We start from the raw sequence: 14,810 nt of genomic DNA, 5'->3' as shown, positions 1-14,810 counted from the left end.
CATGCCCGGCCAAAATAAAATGTTTTTATCTTTCTTCACTTAGAACTATGAAGGGCTTTTCTTGCTCTGGTAATCCCCCAGTGTAATTGGTGCTGAAAATAGCTTTGTGCCTGAGGTCTGTTTTCACTCACTCACTTTCTGACCATTAGGTGAGCCACTTCAGGATTTTCTAGGCTGAAGTTATAAAAACTTGGCATCTGTCCTTAGATAATTGTAAAGGCAGAATGAAAGCATTGAGGTGAATTTAGGTTATATGGCATTTATATGGTAATGTGTTTCAGAAAAGCTAGAATGAAAATATGATGTAAGGGATGGCAAGTATAGGTTGATTCATAATTCTTGGTATAAAACCAAGTTTTCCTTAGTCTTGAGGAATTTGAAGAAAGGTAAAATGTTGGATTTTAGGCAAAGTAGGATGGACCAGAGACTGTTCTGACTTTGACATTCAGACCTTTCAGACGTTCTTCCTTTAGACCAGTCCAAGACACTCACCATTTCCAGCCAAATTGTCTTTTTTTTCTGCCAATAAAGTATTCATTAGTTGACATTTGTTTGTATTTTAAGTAAAGTCAATTTTTTTTTAACATTAATTTAATTCATAGGTATGCCTTTCATTTCTCTGGCCTTCAGTTGGTTTAAAAAAACAAAAAACAAACAAAAAAAGCACTTAGCCAGACCATTCTTTCTTTAGTAAACATTTTTATTTTCTTAATTTTTCCTGCAAGATTTCCTCCATTTTCGTGGAATGTCATAATGACATTACCATTATTTTCTAGCTCTTTTCATCATAGAAAAATGTAGAGCAGTGCACCATTTAAACATGTCTGACATTAGATTTAGTGGTCCTGGGTTCATGTGATTTGGGAGCTTTAAGTTGTCATGTAGATTGATGATTCAACCTGATTCACCATCTTTTTTACTACAATTCTACATGAATGTGGTGAAACAGGTAGAAGAAAATTAAGCATTTCTGTGCTTTTGGAGTCTAATGTTCCTGCCAAGTGACTGGTTTGTAACACCCCCCTCACCCCCACTTTGTTAGGAACCTGCAATTCCTAAAAGAAAGAAATAAAGCTGTATACAATGTCCATTCGTTAATGCTTGCCTGGTTGAGTAATGTTTGTTTTTTCTGTTTATGTAAGTAGTACATGCTTATTGCGGAAAATTTAGACAATACAGAAAAGTATAACAATTGCCTATAATTCTGTCACCAGAAAAAAAATCACTTGATATTTTTGCATATCCGTTGCCAGTGTCTTTGCTACTTCTGTATATTTTTACATAGTTTCATCATTCTCAGTCTAATTTGTGTCTTGGGGTTTTTCCCCTCAATCTACAAGCATTATTCCATGTCATTAAAAACTGTGTCAACTATTATTTATTTTATGGTACTCCGTTGTTATGGATGTACCATGATTCATAAAACCTGTCCTTATTTTGAACAGTTTAGATTGTATCTCATAATGCCATGGTGAATGTCTATGTGCATAAATTATTTTCTTAGGATAGATACTGGAAGTAGAATTTCTGGTCAAGGGTATATGAACACTTTTGTAGTTGTTGATTCATATCACTTTTCCACATGGGTATGCTAATTTATACTGCAGCTGGATGGTATGAGAAGAGTGGTCTAGCCATATTTTCCAAGAACATGAAATATTTTATCTTTATGCAGGCATCTGCACTAAGACACTCTGCCCTTCTGACCCTGTGGAACGGGGTTAACTGATTTGGAGATCTTTGGCAGAGATTTTCCCAGGCTTTCTTAGTTTTAAATACATCTGACATGAGCCGGGCGCGGAGGCTCACGCCTATAATCCCAGCACTTTGGGAGGCCGAGGCGAGCGGATCACCTGAAGTCAGGAGTTGGAGACCAGCCTGGCTAACATGGTGAAACCCCATCTCTAGCAAAAATACATAAATTAGCTGGGTGTGATGGCAGGGCGCCTGTAGTCCCAGCTACTTGGGATACCGAGGCAGGAGAATTGCTTGAACCTGGGAGGCAGAGATTTCAGTGATCTGAGATTGTGCCACTACACTTACAAAGCAAGACCGTCTCAAAAAAAAATTATACACACACACACACACACAATCTGACATGTTCCAGAAACACCTGCATATGGCTATCCAAGCTTTTCACGTGATTTTACTTGCACTGTAAAGTTGCACAAATATTCTTTGTCAGACTACATTTTCCATTTTTAGTTCAAAAGTGTTGTCACTTTTTTTAAAAAGCCGCTTGTACCTAAGGCCTGCCCTTAGAGGTCAGCTCTCTTTTTCCTCTTCCAGTAGGCCCGATTATGGCCTTTCTGAGCTCCCCAAAGCCAGTAGAATCTACTGAGCCAAAGGCATTCAGTCCCCAAACTGAAAAGTGGTAAGGCTAAAAACTATAAAAACAGGCAAACATTGCCTATTTTCACTTTCTATTCCCTTATGTTTCCAATAAGGGTAGCTGCGGGGAAAGGAAAAACAGATTGCTATCTTCAGATGTTTGAGGTACAACATTTTCTTGATTGGCAAATGCCAATCATTTCCCAAACCTTCCTATTTCTGAATGGCTTTTAAAAAAAGCTTTATTTTGTGTTCTCAAAGCGTAATTCTTTTAAATGACGAAGAGTGTTACCCTGTTATAAAACAGGGTAAAAGAATGTCTTATTCTTGGAATAGCTCCTCAGAGGAAAGTGGTGTTATTCCCCATTTTACAAATGAAACAGGTTTAGATAGGTTTTCCAAGGTCACAGTGAATGAGTAGTGGACTTGGGAGTCTGACCCAGACTTACACCAAAAGCTCTCTGCCTGAACTGAAGTGACATTAATTAGCTGTGCTGCCTAGGAGACTGGTATGGGAATCTAGACTTAAAATCATGAGAACTGGTTTCAGAGGATGGCCAGAGTAATAAGGAAGGAGTGGATACTGAAGCCACTTCAGAGGAAGACTCAAGATTCAGTGACTGGATATATGAGTAAGGATTGAGTCCATTTTGTATCCATTTTTCAAGCCTGGGTAACTTGGATGTTAATGGCACTATTTACAGAGACAGGAGGCAGTTTAGAGTGAAGATGAATCACGTATGGAGACAGTGATGAATTGAATGGTAAGCATGGGATTTCAGAAAGGAAGCATCCGTGAGGCTCATTCCTGGTTTTTCTGCAGTCTTTTAAATAAAAGTACAAACCTCCCTTGTCATCCATTTTTGTCTTCACTTATCTCCATTCTGTATTATGTTCTAGTTACTGATCCCTTCCTAGGCCATTCTTGGCTACATCTTAGCCTTTTCTTTTGATTTTTCTCTTCACTGCCTTGCCCATAACAAATTTGGCTGCCACCTGCCATCCCCTACAGCTCACACCAGCGTGGGCTGTGTTCACATTCTACATATCTCAAGATACAGTGGTTGCTGTCCTTCCCCCTACTCCATCGTTAACGCCTCTCAAAAATCTCTGCCTCTGAGGCTCATGCTAAGAGGTTACACTATCAGCTGCCTCTAGTCTTATAACTGCCTAATCATTCCTCTTGATTTGCTGGAGGCTTTGGCTCACAGGGTTCCTTGCCATCGTTGATTCTGGTCATTATTCTCAATATCTTCAGCATTCTATAGGTGATTTATGCAAGTTGGTCTGTGAGGTTTTGGTTACTTTACCTCCAACATTTTCTTCTACTGAACCACACCTTCTGTTTTCCTCTTTGCTACTTGTCCAGCTTAGACTGCTCTTTCATTATTGCAGCCTTGAACAAATCTCAGTCACCTATCCATCCTCTGACATGACTTAGCATAGTTCCTTTGCCCATTCTCATCAGTTATAACAAATGTTATTGCTTTCTTTTCAGACCACTTCCTTCTCAGAAGATGGCTTTGCTGCTTAATTCAAACAGAAGGGACAGTCCATCAGCATGATTTCTTCCCCACCTATGACCACCTCCGTCCTTTTTTATTTCCAGTCTCAGAGAATGAAGTAGGCCTTTAAGGTCAACTCAGCCACATGGGCATTTGACTCTGGTCTCCTCCTGTCATCTTCAGGACCTTACCCTGTCAGACTTCCCCTCTCTTATCTCCATGTCTCTCACCTCTCTACTGCTGCTTTTCTTGGCTTACAGATGGTCTCAGTCATCAAGTATTTGAGATTATATTAGGTGCCAGGCATTGTATCAGGCACTTGAAACACAAGACAGGTTCCTGTCCCCACCAAAGTTGTGCTCCAGTAGCATCAACAGAGATGTGAAATAGGGAGATTACAATGTTAATGGTAAAAGGCAAAGTATAGGGTGCTACAAGAGCATGTAAATGAGGCACCTCAATGATTTGATAGAAGTAATGTAGAGAAATGTGAATTGATTAAAAGCTTGTCCAAAAAGAGGGCTGAAAATGTTTAGAATTGCTGAAAGTTTGCTAAGGAATATTGAGAAATATGCATAGATAGATCGTGAAGGGCCTTGTAAAACAGTGATGAGGCATTGAAGAGTTTTCATGATCATTAGTAGTAATGATAATTTGTTGAGTTTGGTATGATTATCTCCATATTACAAATGTGGAAACAGATTCTGAGCAGATGAGTGACTTACTTGTCCAAGGTCGTGCAGCTGGTAATTGAGGAGTCAGGCTTCAAATCCAGTTTTTAACTACTTTCTCAAAGGCCTTTCTTGATCATTCTATCTAAAAAGCAAGTATTTCCTAACTATTATCACAGTACCCTGTTCATACACTATTAATATGTAAAATAATCCCTGCATATTGTCTGTTTCCCCTGCTAGATTGTAAGCTCCATGAGGGCAGGGGTGATAACTTTTAACTTGCATCCCAGAGCCTAACATGATATGTGGTACATAGAAGGTACCCAGTAAATATTGGTGGATGAAGAAATAGTGGATAACCATTTGCACTTGACTTATGCTGACTGGAAATTCAATACCTTTGGAATATATAATACCTCAGCAGTAAGCATTCACCAAGAGAGGAAAACAGAAGGAGGTGCATGTTTAGGGTGATTGGTACAGGAGATGGATACTGAGGTGTTGGAAGGCAGCATACTCACCTTCTGAACTCCAAAAACTTACAGGGGCAAGGGCCATTAACAAGGGGTGGGTAGAACAGTGCACAGTGGGGATAATAATGTGGGAATAGGTGTTGTATTAAACCTGAAAGTGTAAGCAACTCCTTGTAGACCCACCCTACTGTGTATAAAAGGCTGGAGAAATTCTTCGTATGATCTACTCTAGGTTAAGTATTGAGGACCACCTTATCTGGGTCAGGTACACCACACTGATACAATACAATTGTAAATATAATTTATCCTCAGTCTCTTATGGCTAGCCACCTGACCCAAATCATTATTAGACTCAATACTTTGGAACTGGGACAAAAATCAGTTGACCTGATTTCTGAAAGACATGCCCACCTGCTATTTGACAAGCTATAGACATACCCCACAATTGATGGGTAGTAGCACTGAAACTATCAAAGTGGATGAATTCATCCAGAGGAGTTGATGAGTGAGCAAAAAAGACTGGAAAAGGAACACAAGGAGATCAAGAAGGATCAGCTGAGACTGAAGGAAAATAATGTATTACAGAGGCCAAAAAATAGAGTATTTCAAGAAGCAAGTGGTTACTGGAGTTAAAAGCTGCTAATACAACCTAAAAAGGTAAGTATCCATTTTTTAAAAAAGCTTTCATTTAAAACAACACCATATTTGATTGAATCTAAGTGCCTGATTGTAAGACATTAAAGAAAAACGCTAAACTATGACCCATTGCTTTCATGGTCAATGAAAGTACTTCAATATGTATCCTCTTAAAATGTTGAGGAGGGATGAATATGCATCTTATAAGTGAGGAATTATGATAATTTTTGTCTTCCTTTGGCTTTCTTAACCAGGCCGTATCTGGTAATTTCATCAAGAACAATTTCAGTGGTATCCAGATCAAAGGCAGATGAAGGGATGGGTATGGACATAGGCATGTGTGTCATTTGAACAGCAGAGAGTTAAAAGAGTTTCTTAGTGGTTTGACTTTCATGTCTTTGAGAACCATGTGATTGGTTCCAGAAGCAAGGAGGAGGTAAGGATGATGTATGAGGATAACAGCCAGTTTCAAATAGCAATCCTGGAGAATCAGAGAATGGACTAGAGGTGAGTTGGACACTGTAGACTTGCAGTGATAGCTAAATGGCAGAGCTTTCTTCAGTAATGCCCATTGTCGAAGCCATGGTTGTGGAAGAAGTCAGAGGCTGGATTTATTCAAGGTTGGGGTTTTGTCACATTGGTGCCACAGAGTGGCAGGGGTAATCTCCTAAAGTTGCTGGCAGGTAGTTTACTTGCTAGAATCTCAGCTGCCCTCACACTCCTGGAATTAATTTTTGTTGAAGTCAAATGTGCTCCTAATTGCCAGGTCTCTTGGGCTTGATTTTTACTAGCTTCAACATCTGCAGTTGACACAGTCTCTTCCATTTCTTGGTTATTGTGCCAACACGTCTTTTTCTACCTTCGGGAACTCATTTTCTCTCTACCCTGGAAATGTAGGTGTAATCTTGCCGGTCAGCGGCATTTCCCCCAGCCACTTGACCTACATTCCTTGATATGCTCAACTATTAATATTCCACTAGCCATGATTTTTTGTTTTGCTAATCAGGTGTCTGGAACAGTTTTTACTTGCAACTTAACTATTCCATTGTATTTGAAGTGACTTTCTTATAAGTTGTTTATGTGTGTGTATATGTATATATTCATGTTCCTTTGTGTGTCTATACATATATATGTAAAGTACATTTGTGTATAGCTATACGTACATATGTATACATGTATATATGTATATATATACACAGTATGTGGATTGCTGTGTGTGTGTATATATACACACGTAAAGCTTTACATGTATAGCTTTACATATATGCTGGGGCTGCCTTTACAAAGCTCCACAAATAGGGTATCTTAACAGAAATGTGTTGTCTCAGGATCTGCAGGCTACAAGTCTGAAATGAAAGTGTCAGCAGGGTTGTTTCCTTCTAAGGACTCGTAGGGAAGAATGTGTTGCAGGTTTTCTCACTGGCTTGTAGGTGGCAGTCTTCTCCTTGTGTCTCTTTATATAGTCTTCCTTCTATGCATGTTTGTCTGTGTCCAAATTTCCCCTATTTGTTAGGGCAAGAGGTATATTGGATTAGGATCCACCTTAATGACCTCATTTAATTAGATTACCCCTATGAAGACCTTATTGCCAAGTAAGGTCACATTCTGAGGAATGAAGGGTCGGGATTCCAACATACATACATATATATGTATGTATATTTTTCCCCCTAATGGTGTGACACATTTCAACTCTCTAACACAGATAAAGTTCACCCATTTAAAGTGTATGGTTTAGAGTCGGGAGCAAGATGCCTGAATAGGAACAGCTCCAGCCTCCAGCTCCCAGCGTGAGTGACACAGAAGACGGGTGATTTCTGCATTTCAACTGAGGTGCAGACCCACACCTCACACCTTACATGGCAGGGTACACCCCTGAGATGAAGCTTCCAGAACAAGAATCAGACAGCAGCACTCGCCGTTCAGCAATATTCTATCTTCTGCAGCCTCTGCTGCTGATACCCAGGAAGACAGGGCCTGGAGTGAACCTCAAGCAATCTCCAACAGACCTACAGCTGACTGTTAGAAGGAAAACTAACAGAAAGGACACCCACACCAAAACCCCATCAGTACATCACCAGCATCAAAGACCAAAGGCAGATAAAACCACAAAGATGGGAAAAAAGCAGGGCAGAAAAGCTGAAAATTCAAAAAATAAGAGCACATCTCCCCCTACAAAGGAACACAGCTCATCACCAGCAGCGGATCAAAGCTGGATGGAGAATGACTTTGATGAGTTGAGAGGAGAAGGCTTCAGTCGATCAAACTTCTCAGAGCTAAAGGAGGAACTATGTACCCAGTGCAAAACAACTAAAAATCTTGAAAAAAGAATGGAAGAATGGATAACTAGAATAATCAATGCAGAGAAGGCCATAAACGAACTGACAGAGATAAAAACCATGACAAGAGATACGTGACAAATGTACAAGCTTCAACCCACTCGGACTAACTGAAGAGTCAATGAGCAGATGAAATGAGTGTGGAAAATGAAGGAGAGAAGTAGGTCTAGAGAAAAAAGGAAAAGAAACGAACAAAGTTTCCAAGAAATATGTGGGATTATGTGAAAGACCACCCATGTCTGATTGGTGTGCCTGAAAGTGAGGGGAAAATGAACCAAGTTGGAAACACTCTTTCGGTGATATCATCCAGGAGAACTTCCCAATCCCAGCAGGCCAACATTCAAATTCAGGAAATAAGAACAAAGATGGCTCCTCTAAGACAAGCAAACCCACACCACGACCACCAAAGTTGGAAATGAAGGAAAATCTTGTGGCAAGCCAGAGAGAAAGGTCAGGTTACCCACAAAGGGAAGCCCATCTCAGACTAACAGCAGATCTCTGCAGAAGCCTGCCAGAAGAGAGTGGGGCCACAATATTCAGCATTCTTAAAGAAAGAATTTTCAACCCACAGTTTTATATCCAGCCAAACTAAGTTTCATCAGTGAAGGAGAAATAAAATCCTTTACAGACAAGCAAATGCTTAGAGATTTTGTCACCACACCAGGTCTGCCCTCTGCGAGAGATCCTGAAGGGCACTAAACATGGAAAGGAACAGCCAGTACTCAACCATTGCAAAACATGCCAAAATGTGGACCATCAATGCTAGGAAGAAACTGCACCAACTACAAAATAACCAGCTAATATCACAATGACAGGATCAAGTTCATTACAACAATATTAACCTTAAATGTAAATGGACGAAATGGTCCAATTAAAAGACACAGGACTAAATGTTGGCAAAGAGCCACCCATCAGTTTGCTGTATTCAGGAGACCCATCTCACATGCAGAGACACACATATAGCTGGGCTCATATTAAAGGGATAGAGGAAGACTTACCAAGCAAAATGGAGAACAAAAAAAAAAAAAAAAAGCAGGCTGCAATCCTGTCTCTGATAAAACACACCCTAAACCATCAAAGATCAAAAGACACACAGAAGGCTATTTATAATGGTAAAGGGATCAATCTAACAGGAAGAGCCCAACTATCCTAAATATATATGCACCCACACAGGAGCACCTAGATTCAAAGCAAGTCCTTAGAGATCATTACAAAGAGACTTAATGGGCTACAATAATGGGAGACTTCAACACCCACTGTCAACATTAGATAGATCAATGAGACAGAAAGTTAACAAGGATATCCAGGAATTGAACTCAACTCTGCACCAAGGGGACCTAATAGACGTCTACAGAACTCCCCACCCCAAATCAACAGAATATACATTCTTCTCAGCACCACATCGCACTTACTCCAAAATTGACCACATAATTGGAAATAAAGCACTCCTCAGCAAATGTAAAAGAACAGAAATTATAGCAAACTGTCTCTCAGACCACAGTGCAATCAAACGAGAACTCACGACTAAGAAAATCAATCAAAACCACTCAACCACATGGAAAGTGGGCAACCTGCTCCTGAATGATTACTGGGTACATAACGAAATGAAGGCAGAAATAAAGATGTTCTTTGAAACCAATGAGAACAAAGATACAACATATCAGAATCTCTGGGACACATTTAAAACAGTGTGTAGAGGGAAATTTATAGCACTAAATGCCCACAAGAGAAAGCTGGAAAGATCTAAAATTGACACCCTAACATCACAATTAAAAGAACTAGAGAAGCAAGAGCAAACACATTCAAAAGCTAGCAGAAGGCAAGAAGTAACTAAGATCGGAGCAGAACTGAAGGAGATAGAGACACAAAAAACCCTCCAAAATCAATAGTGAATCCAGGAGCTGATTTTGAAAGATTCAAACAAAATTGTTAGACCGTTATAAACTAATAAGAAAAGAGAGAAGAATCAACAGACGCACAAGATAAAGGGGATATCACCACCAACCCCACAGAAGTCACAAACTACCATCAGAGAATACTATGTCACCCTACGCAAATAAACTAGAAAACCTAGAAGAAATTAGATAATTTCTGACACCTCATTAATTTCTTCCCAAGACTAAACCAGGAAGAAGTTGAATCCCCTGAATACACCAACAAAATTCTGAAATTGAGGCACAATTAATAGCTCACCAACCAAAAAGTCCCAAGACTGACGGATTCATTTTAATTCTACCAGAGGTACAAGGAGGAGCTGGTAATATTCCTTCTTCTGAAAATATTCCAATCAATAGAAAAAGAGGGAATTCTCCCTAACTCATTTTGAAGCCAGCATCCTTTGGATACCCAAGCCTGCAAGGGCGAAGAAAGAGAATTTTAGACCAATATCCCTGATATCATCGATGCAAAATCCTCAACAAAATATCAAACCGAACCCAGCACATCAAAAGCTCATCCACCATGATCAGCGGCTTCATCCCTGGGATGCAAGGCTGACCTACATCTAATAAACATAATCCAGTATATAAACACACAAACTAAAGACTAAAAGCACATGATTATCTCAATAGATGCAGAAAAGGCCTTTGACAAAATTCAACAGCCCTCTTCATGCTAAAACTCAATAACGGTATTGATGGAACGTATCTCAAAATAATAAGAACTGTTTATGACAAACCCACAGCCACATCATACTCATCGGCAAAACTGGATACCCTTTGAAAACTGGCACAAGACAGGGATTTCCTCACCAGTCCTGTTCAACATAGTGTTGGAAATTCTGGCTAGGGCAATCAGGCAAGAGAAAGGAATAAAGGGTATTCAGTTAGGAAAAGAAGAAGTCAAATTGTCCCTGTTTGCAGATAACATGATTATATATTTAGAAAACCCCATCATCTCAGCCTGAAATCTCCTTAAGCTGATAAGCAACTTCAGCAAAGTATCAGTATACAAAATTAATGTGCAAAAATCACAAGCATTCTTATACACCAGTAACAGACAAACAGCCAAATCATGAATGAACTCCCATTCACAATTGCTTCAAAGAGAATAAAATACCTAGGAATCCAACTTACAAGGAATCTAAAGGACCTCTTCAAGGAGAACTACAAACCAGTGCTCAGTGAAATAAAAGAGGACACAAACAAATAGAAGAACATACCATGTTCATGGATAGGAAGAATCAATATCGTTCAAATGGCCCAAAGTAATTTTATAGATTCAATGCCATTCCCATCAAGCTACGAATGACTTTCTTCAAAGAATTGGAAAAAACTGCTTTAAAGTTCATAGGGAACCAGAAAAGAGCCCACATTGCCAAGACAGGTAAGTCAAAAGAACAAAGCTGGCGGCATCACGCTACCTGACTTCAAACTATACTACAAGGCTACAGTAACCAAAACAGCATGGTACTGGTACCAAAACAGAGATATAGACCAATGGAACAGAACAGAGCCCTCAGAAATAATACCACACATCTACACCACACATCTACAGCCATCTGATCTTTGACGAACCTGAGAAAAACAAGAAATGGGGAAAGGATTCCCTGTTTAATAAATGGTGCTGGGAAAATTGGCTAGCCGTAAGTAGAAAGCTGAAACTGGATCCTTGCCTTACTCCTTACATGAAAATTAATTCAAGATGGATTAGAGACTTAAATGTTAGACCTAAAACCATAAAAACCCCAGAAGAAAACCTAGATAATACCATTCAGGAGATAGGCGTGGGCAAGGACTTCATGTCTAAAACACCAAAAGCAACGGCAACAAAAGCCAAAATTGACAAATGGGATGTAATTAAACTAAGGAGCTTCTGCACAGCAAAAGAAACTACCATCAGAGTGAACAGGCATCCTACAGAATGGGAGAAAATTTTTGCAATATACTCATCTGACAAAGGGCTAATATCCAGAACCTACAAAGAACTCAAACAAATTTATGAGAAAAAAACCACCCCATCAAAAAGTGGACAAAGGATATGAACAGACATTTCTCAAAAGAAGACATGCATACAGCCAACAGATACATGAAAAAATGCTCATCATCACTGGCCATCAGAGAAATGCAAATCAAAACCACAATGAGATACCATCTCACACCAGTTCAAATCGTGATCATCAAAAAGTCAGGAAACAACAGGTGCTGGAGAGGATGTGGAGAAATAGGAACAACTTCTACACTGTTGGTGGGATTGTAAACTAGTTCAACCATTGTGGAAAACGGTATGGCTATTCCTCAAGGACCTAGAACTAGAAATACCATATGACCCAGCCATCCCATTACTGGGTATATACCCAAAGGATTATAAATCATGCTGCTATAAAGACACATGCACACGTATGTTTATTGCTCGCTATTCACAATAGCAAAGACTTGAAATCAACCTAGATGTCCATCAGTGACAGACTGGATTAAGAAAATATGGCACATATACACCATGGAATACTATGCAGCCATAAGAAAGGATGAGTTCGTGTCCTTTGTAGGGACATGGATGCAGCTAGAAACCATCATCTCAGCAAACTATTGCAAGAACAGAAAACCAAACACCGCATGTTCTCATTCATAGGTGGGAATTGAACAATGAGATCACTTGGACTCTGGAAGGGGAACATCACACACCAGGGCCTATTATGGGGAGGGGGGAGGGGGGAGGGATGGCATTGGGAGTTATACCTGATGTAAATGATGAGTTGATGAGTGCTGACGAGTTGGTGGGTGTAGCACACCAACATGGCACAATTATATATATGTGACAAACCTGCACATTGTGCACGTGTACCCTAGAACTTAAAGTATAATAAAAAATAAATAAATAAAGTGTATGGTTTATTGCTTTTTTAGTATTTTTCACAGCATTGTGTAATCATCACCCTGATCAATTTTAGTTCATTATTCTTACCCTAAAAAAAAACTACATACCCATTAGCAGTCACTCCCCATTCATTGAACTATACTTCCCAACACTAGGCAACCACTAATCTACTTTCTGTTTCTAGGTATTTGCTTGTTCTGAACACTTCATATGGAATCATATATGTGATCTTGTGACTGGCTTTATTCAGTTAGCCTAATGTTTTCAAAATTTATCCATGCTGTAGATCTATCAGTGTTTTATTCCATTTTATGGCCGAATAACAACAACATTGAATGAATATACCATGCTTTGTTTATTCATTGACTAGTTGATAGACTTTTGGATTGTTTCCACAGTTTGGCTATTATAAGTGATGCTGCTGTGAACATTCATATACATGTGCTTTTACATGTGCTTGTATCCATAGGTTTTCATTTCTGTAGGGTATATACCTAGGAGTAGAATTGTTGGGTTGTATATATTCCATGTTTAACATTTGGAGGAACTGCCAGGCTTTTCCAAAGTGACTGTTCACCGTTGTAAATTCTCCCCTGCAATGTGTGATGGTTCCAATTTCTTCAATTCTCACCATTTGTTATTACCATTTTCTATTACAGCCAGCCTAGTGGGTTGGAAGTATTATCTGATTATGGTTTTGATTTGTGTTTCTCTAATGATCATTTATCAAATGATGTTGAAATTTTTTTTCATGTTTATTGATCATTTGTATTTTTTCTTTCTTTTTTTAGAGACAAGGTCTCATTCTTTCACCCAGGCTGGAGTGCAGTTGCATGATCTCAATCACTGTAACTTCCACCTCCTGAGTTCAAGTGATCCTCCCACCTCAGCCTCCTGAGTAGATGGAACTACAGGTGCACACCACCACACCTGGCTAATTTTTTTTTCCACCATGCCCAGCTAATTTTTTTTTTTTTTTTTTTGGTACAGATGGTTGCCCAGGATGGTCTCAAACTCCTGGGCTCAAGTGATCCGCCCATCTCAGCCTCCAAAAGTGCTGGGATTACAGGTGTGAGCCACTGTGCCCAGCCTGGTCATTTGTATATGTCTTTGGAGAAATACCTATTCAGATCCTTTGCCTATGTTTTAATTGGGCTATCTGACTTTATTAGTTGCAAGAGTATTTCATATATTGTAGATAAAGGCCTTCATTAAGAAATACGAAGTTGCAAACATTTTCTCCCATTTTGTGGATCGTCTTTTCACTTTCTTGATACTATCCTTTGAAGCACAGATAAATTTTGATGAAGTCTCCAAATCTGCCTTTTTCTTTGTTGTTCATGCTTTTGGTTTTATATCTAAAAATCCACTGCCAACCAAATTCGAGGTCATGAAGACTTACCCTCATTTTTTCTTCCAAGAGTTTTATCGTTTGTAACTCTTACATTTAGGACTTTGATCCAATATGAGTTAATTTTTGTGTAGAGTATGAAGTCTGTTTGTAGATTTATTTTTTTACATATGGATTTCCAGTTCCAGCAGCATTTGGAGAAAAGATATCTTTTTACCATTGCCTTATTCCTTAGTCAGAAATCAGGGCCGGGCACAGTGCCTCGTGCCTGTAATCCCAGAACCTTAGGCTGATGTGGGCTCATCACTTGACATCAGTAGTTCGAGACCAGCCTGGCCAACATGGTGAAACCCCGTCCCTATTAAAAATACAAAAATTAGCCAGGTGTGGTGATGTGCGTGCCTGCAGTCCCAGTTACTCAGGAGGCAGAGGCAGGAGAATCACTTGAACCTGGGAGGTGGAGATTGCAGTGACTCGAGATCATACCCCTGCACTCCAGCCTGGGCAACAGAGCGAGACTCCATCTCAAAAAAAAAAAGCAAAAACAAAACTAGTTGACTGTATTTATGGGGGTCTATTTCTGAGCTCTCTTTTCTTTTCCATTGATCTGTTTGTCTCTCCTTTTGCCAGTACTACACTGTTTTGATTACTATAGCTTTATGGTTAGTCATGAAGTCACGTAGAGTCAG

At 39.5% G+C, this 14,810-nt stretch overlaps 1 protein-coding gene across 7 annotated transcripts in view; it reads left to right on the top strand.

Moving 5' to 3' along the window:
• The window catches only part of PIAS2 (protein inhibitor of activated STAT 2), a 158,864-nt gene that overhangs the window by 106,765 nt on the left and 37,289 nt on the right, over positions 1-14,810 (top strand). The window lies entirely within an intron of this gene.

The sequence above is a fragment of the Papio anubis genome, chromosome 19, assembly GCF_008728515.1.
Source record: "Papio anubis isolate 15944 chromosome 19, Panubis1.0, whole genome shotgun sequence".
Lineage (NCBI taxonomy): Eukaryota > Metazoa > Chordata > Mammalia > Primates > Cercopithecidae > Papio > Papio anubis.
This window is presented reverse-complemented; position numbering and strand designations above follow the sequence as displayed.